This window comes from Fukomys damarensis, unplaced genomic scaffold, assembly GCF_012274545.1.
Source record: "Fukomys damarensis isolate Sample0158 unplaced genomic scaffold, DMR_v1.0_HiC HiC_scaffold_23, whole genome shotgun sequence".
Taxonomy (NCBI): Eukaryota; Metazoa; Chordata; class Mammalia; order Rodentia; family Bathyergidae; genus Fukomys; species Fukomys damarensis.
The window spans coordinates 18386107-18394905 of record NW_022900935.1 but is presented as its reverse complement, the minus strand read 5'-3'; the positions used below and the strand labels follow the sequence as shown (position 1 = coordinate 18394905).

Sequence of the window (8799 nt, the reverse complement as noted above, 5' to 3'; positions counted from 1 at the left end):
TTCATTAAAAAAAAAAAAAACAAAAAAAAAAAAAAAAAAAAAAAAAAACAAAAGTCTTGTGCTGGGGATTTAGCTCAGTGGTTCTGCTATCTGCCTTGCAAGCGCAAGGACCCAAGTTTGATCCCTGGTACCAAAACAAAACAACAACAACAACAACAACAAAAATAGAAAAATCTTGTTTCCCCATTTGTGATAAGGCAGTGATGGCAAATGTTTTAGAGCTTTCAGTGATAAAACATTGCACTGTGGCGCACGTGTCATAGATTTGCCACTACTAACACAAGGTTTGTGTTGTTATAAAGGCTGTAACAAGAAATGTCTGTAATTCTGACTCTTTTTTAACTCTGCAAATTTAGAGATTATCAATTATAGCAAAAAAAAAAATTTTTTTTTTTTTTTTTTTGTACTGGGGATCAAGCTCAGGACCTTATGCTTGAGGCAGGTAGCAGAACCACAGAGCTAAATCCCCAGCCCTTTTTCGGTTTTTTGAGGCAGGGTCTCACTGTGTAGCTCAGGCTCTTCTCAAACTCACTGCCCAGGCTGGCCTGAAACTCGAGGCAATCCTTCTCCCGCCTCACCCTCCCAAGTGCTGAGATTATAGACATGTGCCGTCATGCCTAGCTCCCCTTGTTTGTTTTAAACACTGATACTGTACCTCTCCCAGTATCTGTTTATGTCCTTGGCCTATTATTTTTTTCCTGTTTGATTTCCTGTTTTGTTGATTTGCAGGAATTTTTGTGTAATCTTTTGGTTCTAATTTTGTTTCTTTGCAAGTATCTCTTCTCAGTCCACCATCTGTACGTTAACACTTTTTGAGATGCCATTAAGGTAGCAGATGTCTTAAATTTTGGGGGAGTTGTTATTGCTTTTTGTAGTACTGGAGATCAAAACCAAGACCTTGTGCAGGCCAGGCAAGCACTGTAGCACTTGGCCATATCTCAACATGCATCCTAATTTTGTGGCACTGCAAGGAAAGTATAATCTATAGTTCTCCCTTCTTTGTTTTGGGTTGTTTGTGTGTTTGGTACCGGGGATCAAACTTGGGACCTTGCACGTGGGAAGCGGGTGGCGGAACCATTGAGCTAAATCCCTGTCCCTTGCGTCCTAATTTTGACTTTATGGTTTGGAATCTTGTTTTAACATCTTTATTTACCCATAGGTATTACAGATTTTCCTATTTTTACATTCGCTTTATGTTTTTAACATTCACATTAAGGTCTTTGATTCATCTGGAGCCCATCTTTTTTTGGGTGGGATGCCAGGGATTAAACTCAGACCTTTCACTTACAAGGCAGGCACAGCACCACTGAGCTAAATCCCAGGCCCTGGAGCCCAACTTCTACATAGTTTAAAGTAAAAGTCCTTTCTTAAAAATTTAGGAATTAATTTTCCTGTCACTCTCTGAAAAGCAGTCTTACAAGGGCTTTGTAATTTCACCTTTATCACATACTGTTTCCATGTATATACTTTATTCCTAAGCCCTCCACTTAATTCCATTGGTCTTTTTCTTTGTTAAATACCAGCAACATGTTTTTATTAGTGTGGCTTGATGGTAGAGCCAGTTCTACCAGTAGGGCAGGCACCTTTGTTTTGCTGCTCAAAATAGACTTTCATAGACCTTTATTCTTTCATATTCATACTGGGATTTCACTGAAATGCCTAGATTAGTTGGGAGAGAAATGACATCTTTGCATAGAACACTCCTTCCCCAGAATTCAGGGTGGCTGGCTTCCTTTGCCTCTGCTAGAATGTTAGAGAAGCTTTCCCTGACCTTCTGAAATTAGCACACTCACTCCCTGCCACTCTGTTCTCTCTTTTTCTTATTAATTTTTTTCATAGCATTTATTCTAGTTTTATTTGTTCACTGCTACATGAGATCCATGAGGGCAGGTGCTTTATTTTGCTCTGTGCTGTATCCCTAGCACCCAAAAGACTAACTGTCCCATATTTTGTTTTGTTCTTTGTTTTTGTTTTTTGGTACCAGGGATTGAACTCAGGACCTTGAGCTTGCAAAGCAGGTGGCAAAACCACTGAGCTAAATCCTCAGCCCTGTTTTGTTTTTTAATTTTTTATAACAAAATATTTATTGGTACATTTTAGGCATACATAATAACAATTATTGTAGAGAATTTACACCTGTACATAATCCCTCTTCTCCCCCCACAGAAAGACCATGACAAAAATCATTATTTAGTGGTTCCAAACTAAGTGTCCTTGGGCTCCCAAATGTGAGGGCAGGTCTGCAGCAGAGGATCTAGCACACTGTTTTGTTTTTTGAGACAGGGTCTCTCTGTAGTTCAGAATGGTCTTGATCTCACTAGGTAGCCTAGACTGATCTTGAACTTGCAGCAGTCTTTCTGCCGCAGCCTTCTGAGTGCTGGGATGACAGGTATGCACCACCTCACCTGGCTGGCACTCTATTTTTTAAACAAATAATATATTTAAAGTATTGAGGTCATTTTGATATTTATTCAGGTCAGGTCATTGCTTTTTTAGTTTTTGGGGTTCTTTTTCAGTCCTAGAGATTGAACCATGGTCCTTTGTACTAAGCTACATCCCCAGCCCTTTATTTATTTACTTACTTATTTAGAGGGAGGTTTGAGATAAAATCTGGCTATGTAGTTCAGACTGACCTTGAACCCACTATGTAGCATAGGCTGACCTCAGACTTTCAGCAATCCTCCTGCCTCAGCTTCCCAAGTGCTGGGATTATAGGCATGCGCCTCCATGCCTGGCCTGTTTTTTATTTTGAGACAAAGTCTTGCTGAGTTGCCCAGGCCTCCTGCCTCAGCCTCCCAGAGTGCTGGGATCATAGGCCTGTGCCATCCCGGTGGTTTATTCAGGTCTTCCTATGTTCCTGAAGACAGTTTAAATTTTTCCTTGATAAATTTCTTAGGCATTGCTTTTAGGTTAACTACTGTAGCCTAGCAGTCAGCAAACTATACTTGTGCATGTCGACCTGTCACCTGTTTTTATAAATAAAGTGAAATTGGAATGCATCCACATTCATTGAATTTTCTAATTAAGTTTATTGGTACATTTTGATATGCAATACAGTTACATTCATCATTGGGATCTTGTATCTTTACATGACTTATCTTGGTTCTTATTTTTCCCCATTCCCCAGCCCTCCTTTCACCCCCTCTACCCTTTCCTGTTTTACAAAGACATTGCGTGTTTTTCCTTTTCACATACTTTTCCTTGTCCTTTTTTTTTACCTTTCCTCTACCCTTCCCGCTTCCTCTACTCTTTTAGACCTTTTCTTCCTATTACACAAATCAATTATATATATTTTTTGTTTATTTGTTTGTTTGTTTTTGGTACTGGGGATCAAACTCGGGTCCTTGTGCTTGTGAGGCAGGCTGCTGAACCGCTGAGCTAAATCCCTGGCTCAATATCATTTATACATTTTGATCCTAATTTATACTTTTAGTTTTTCATAGATTGCATTTGAGTAGATATACCAGCAACCATATGATCTGCAAAATTGGAAATATTTACTCTTTAGCCATTTGTGGAAAAAGATTGCTCATCCCTGCAAAATACTAGTTTAGTTGGTAATACAGATAGGATTGGGAAGGGTTTGGTATTTTGGGTGTTTTGTTTGTTTGGCAACACTGGGAATTCAACACAGGGCCTTTGCACTGAACTGTATCCTCAGCCCTTTTTTCTTATTTTCAGACAGGGTCTCGCTGAATTGCCCACCCAGGTGGGACTCAAACTTGTGATCCTTTTGTCTCAGCCTCCCCAAATCCACATATTACAGGGATGCACCACCATGCCAGCCCCTTTATTACATTTTGTTTTCTTATTTTTTTCTACCCCTTCATTGTATTTTTAAGATGGCTATTCTTGTTACAGAATTGTATAAACAGGCATAGTGGTGCATGCCTATAATACCAGCACCCTGGGATGATGATACAGGAATATTGCAAATTTGAGTCCAGCCTGGGCAATTTAGCAACTTAGACCTTGTCTCAACATAATAATAATAATAATAAAAGGTCTGGAATGTAGCTAACTTAAAAGCCTTAGGTTCAAAAGATTGGGTTCAATTTCTAGTACAAAAACAAAAAAAGAACAGCTTGGGAATGTAGCTCAGTGATAGAATGCTTGCCTAGTATGCTATGATCCTAGCACTGAAAAAAACAAAACAAAATGTAAAGTTCATTGCTTCTCGGCCTTTTGGCTAAGATTAAGTGTAGTATCTGTTCTTATCAGTTTAATATCTGATACGTCCTCTATCCAAGGACAATATATTAAATGGGTTTTTGGAGCTGGGAGTTGGAATAGGAGCTTGCTCCATCCACTCCATGCATCAACCTGGTATTGCAGTACCTCCAGGAACGGTGCACACCTTCGGGGCATCACACTGGTTTTAAAAAACAGATTAAAGGCCAGGGATTCAGCTCAGTGGTGCTGCTGCCTGCCTCATAAGCACAAGGTCCTGAGTTTGATCCCCGGTACTCAAAAAACAAAAAAAAATTCAAAGTTGAGGTAGCTTGCCTAATCTGTTTTGTTTTCTGTGTAGACCATAGTAAAATTGGCAGGCAATGGCTGTTATATCTTTTACCTTTCTATCTATTCTTACATACTTCTTTTACCTTTTTCTTGTCTAAAAGTATTGGCCTAACTCTTCTACAGTCTAGGAGCATTAGGTTTCTTTCCTTCTTTCTTCTTTTTTGGTACCAGGGATCGAACTCAGGACCTTATGCTTGCGAGGCACACAGCAGAGCCACTGAGCTAAATCTCCGGCCCCATCAGGTTTTTTTCTTAAGTATGAAGAAATAAACACAGTGACATATGCACACCTATGTTTATAGCAGCACAGTTTGTAATAGCTGAAACATGGAAACAGCCCATTTGCCCATCAGTAGGAAACTGGATAAAGAAGATGTGGTTTTTCTATAAAATGGAATACTACTCAGCCATAAAGAATGAGAAATTAAAGTCATTCATAGGAAAATGGATACATATTGAGGATATACTCCTAAGTAAAATAAATAAATCACACATGTATAAATACAGAATAGTTTCTCTGGTGTGAAAAACTATAATAGTACACAAGATCCTAATGGGATAATTAACAATGTGAAATAGGAAGAAAAGGGTAAAGGTGTAGGGAAAGTGGGAAGGGTAGGGGAAAGGGAATAAGGGAAAAGAAAAAAATATGAGAAAATGAAAAAATGGAAATAAGGTGTTTGTAAATGGGGAGGAGAGGAGGAGGTGAAGAGAGGGCAGGGACAAGGGGAAAAAAATGAGAACCAAGACCTGTCACGTAAAAGTACAAGATTCCAGTAATGAATGTAACTGTACTGTATACCTAGAATGTACTAATAAACTCAATAAAAAGAAATAAAAATCATTTTTTAAATACTTTCATCCATGAATGTGATTCAATGATATTGACTATGTTCTGCTGTTGGCCATTGTTTTATTGCAGGGATAACTCTTATAGAAATACCCTGTTGAATTTGGTTACTTATTATTTTGTTGAGGATATTTGCATTTTTAATTCCTTAATTTCGATTCCATGATCTATGCAATCTGACTACTCCCTTTTAACCGTATCTGCTGGAACTGCAAGCTAAGCACTGTTTAGGACACTAGAGTACACCAATGGCTGAGCTATAGTCCCTGTTTTTAATAGCTTCCCTCTAATGGCAGGAACAGACATTTGTACAATTTGTAAAGTCATAAGAGTCATGCAACCAGAGGGCTTCTTTCCAAGGTAAATGGATTGTGAACCCTGGTCAAGCAGGTCAGCTTCCTTTTCCTTGAATACACCCCAGTGCTCTTATCCTTTCACCTCACCCTTTTCCACTGATCTCTGCCACGGACTTTCTACACAAAAGCAAGATGGAACCATGGAAAGGTTGTGATGGTGATTAAGAACTCAGGCTTGAGTAACAAATGTAGGCCCCAAATGTAGGCTGTGCCATTTACTACAGCAGTTATATGACCAGGGTATAATGTATCACCTCACAAAGAACCCATTTTCTTATCTGTCAAATTGCGAATAATGGTCGGACTTTCATTACAAGAGGACACAAGCTAGACTATGAAGGCTTTCAACACTAGGCCTGACAGGTTGGCCAGGATTTACCAGGTTTTTCTATTTCTGTCCTTCTGTGATTGTTCCTGGCCCACAAGGTCATGGAAGTCTTTCTTTCTAACTGTGTGTGGGAGTGGTGGTTACTGGGTGTGGAACCCAGGGCACTCTACCTCTGAGCTACATCCCCTTCTCTTTTTACTTTTTTATTTTGACACAGGTATCACTAAATTGTCCAGGCTGGCCTCAAACTTGTGATCCTCCTACCTGAGCCTCCCCAGTGGTTGGGACTACAGGTGTATACCATCATGCATCGCTTAATCTCTGATATTTTGAGAGACAGGGTCTTGCCGTGTTGTACAGGCTGGCCTTGAATTCAGGATCCTCTTGTTCCAGTCTTCTTATTAGCTGGGATTACAGATGTGCACTTCTGTACCTAGCTAGACCTCTGACTTTTGACAGCAGCTAAGTAACATCATTCTTTTTATATTTCATCATGTTCCCCAGGCAGTAATATTCTTATGTGTCTAATTTGGCTTCTGGCACTACCATTTAGTAGCTGTTTGTATTGTAGGCAAGTTATTTAATCTTTCAGAGTCTGTTTTCCTATCTTTAAAAGGAGCATAATTATAGTACCTATTTCCATAGGTATGTCAAACAAATTAAATTATTAATATACATAAAAACCTACCAGAATGCTTACCACATAAGTGATTAATACATGTTAGCTGTTTTCAATTTTAGTTCTATTATTAACAAAACTATATTCTTCCTAAGTGTGGCACTGTGTTTTGTAGTATAGCATAATGGTTACGAGCACAGACTTTGGAATTTTGAGTTCAAGTTCAAGTGTAAGGGCTAGAGGTATAGCTCAGTGGTAGATAGAAAGTTTAGCATGTGCACTGCCCTGGACTGGATCCCAGCACCAAAAAAAGAATGAAACTTCGTGGCCAGCATGTTGTTTAAGCAGAAGAAAAACCTCTGTAGGCCTTTGTTGATAAGTCTGACCTACAGCCTTGTTCCTAGAGGTTATAGGGATTCAATGAAATCATCCACTCACTCAGCATTTAACTCAGGCCTGGCATAAATATTGATTTACTGTACTAATTTTTAATTAGCACTTACTAGAAGTTTTATTTAGCACTAAATACTTCTGTGAAACCCACTGTCCCTACCTAACTTAACTCATCTGATAGTCTTTTAAACACATAATGAATGAAGAAGTGAATTAGTGGATGTGGACCTGTAGACTAAAAAATCTTGCCTGTTTTAAGTGAGTTTGTCTTGAGTTAACATTCCTCATTCCTCTTCTGTGAGCTGGTGCCTGAGCCACCCTTCTCAACATCTGTGACAGCAGGAAGAGATTATGGAGAAGGGGAACCATCTGATACCAACCCTTTAACTTTAATTATCATACTGAGATTTCATCTTACCCCAGAAAGAATGGCTGTCATCAAGAAATCAAACAATAACAAATGCTGGTGAGGATATGGGGAAAAAGGAACCCTTCTACATTTCGGGTGGGGGTATAAACTAGTACAACCACTGTGGAGATCAGTATAGAGATTCCTCAAAAAACTAAAAATAGAAATTCCATTCAACCCAGCTATTCCCATTCTAGGTATCTTCCCAAAAGAATTAAAGACATCGTGTTACAGGGATACACGCATATCCATGTTTATAGCAGCAGAATTCATAATAGCTGAATCTGAGAAGTAGCCTAGATACCCATCAACAGATGATAAAGAAAACGTATTTATGCACAAGAGAGTGCTACTCTGAGCTAAACAAAGATAAACAGAGGCATTCATAGGTGAATAGATGTAATTTGAGATCATAGTATTAAGTGAAATAAGTCACAAGTTTAAATACCTCATGGCTATATATATAGAGAGAGAGAGAGAGAAAGAGAGAGAGAGAGAGGAGAGAAAGAGTAGCAAGTTCTTTTTCAAATGGCTGGGGGAACAAGCAGTGGAGCGGGGAGGAAGAAGGGAGGGAAAGGTAGTGAAAAAAAAAGAAGGAAAACAATGCTGAAAATAGCCAAGTGTGGTGGTACATGCCTATAATTACTGTACTCTGGAAGCTGAGGCTGGGATTATAGATTATTATATGAAAAAAATTTTTAAACAATATATATAGTATGCAATTTTATTTTTTATTTATTTTTGGGTTCTGGGAATCAAACCCAGACCCTTACACATGATAGGCAAGTACATCCCCAATCTTTGATATACTATTTTTATTATTTTTTATGCTTTTGTTTTTTTTAATTGAATTTATTGGTACATTCTAGGTAGACAGTACAGTTACATTCATACCTGGGATCTTGTACCTTTACATGTCAGGTCTAGGTGCTTTTGGTTTTTTTGAGACATGTTCTTTCTATGCAGTTCAGGCTGGCCTTGAACTCACTACGTAGTCCAGGCTGGCCTCAAACTCTTGGCAATTTTCCTGCCTCAGACTTCCTAGTGCTGGGACCACAAGTATGTGCCACCACGCCCAATTTAAATACTTTAATTACTTTCAGATGTTGATAGTTATTGCTTGGCATTGAAAATATGTTATATTATGTTATGTTAATATGTTTTTGGTTTTGTTTTCTTTTTGTGCTTCTCTTTGGTTTTTTGAGAGACAGGATTACACTATGTACCCCAGGCTGATCTCAAGCTCTTAATCCACCTGCTTCAACCTCCCAAATTGCTTGTACTACAGGCATGTGCTAACACATCTGGATATACTTTTGTATT

General features: G+C 38.7%; 1 protein-coding gene and 1 non-coding gene across 3 annotated transcripts in view; both read left to right on the top strand.

Moving 5' to 3' along the window:
- The window catches only part of LOC104867874 (centrin-2-like), an 18683-nt gene that overhangs the window by 6539 nt on the left and 3345 nt on the right, over positions 1–8799 (top strand). The gene's annotated exons all lie outside the window — the stretch shown is intronic.
- LOC117287439 lies at positions 4170–4360 on the top strand. The gene has a single exon (XR_004518751.1). It is a non-coding gene; the product is annotated as a U2 spliceosomal RNA (small nuclear RNA).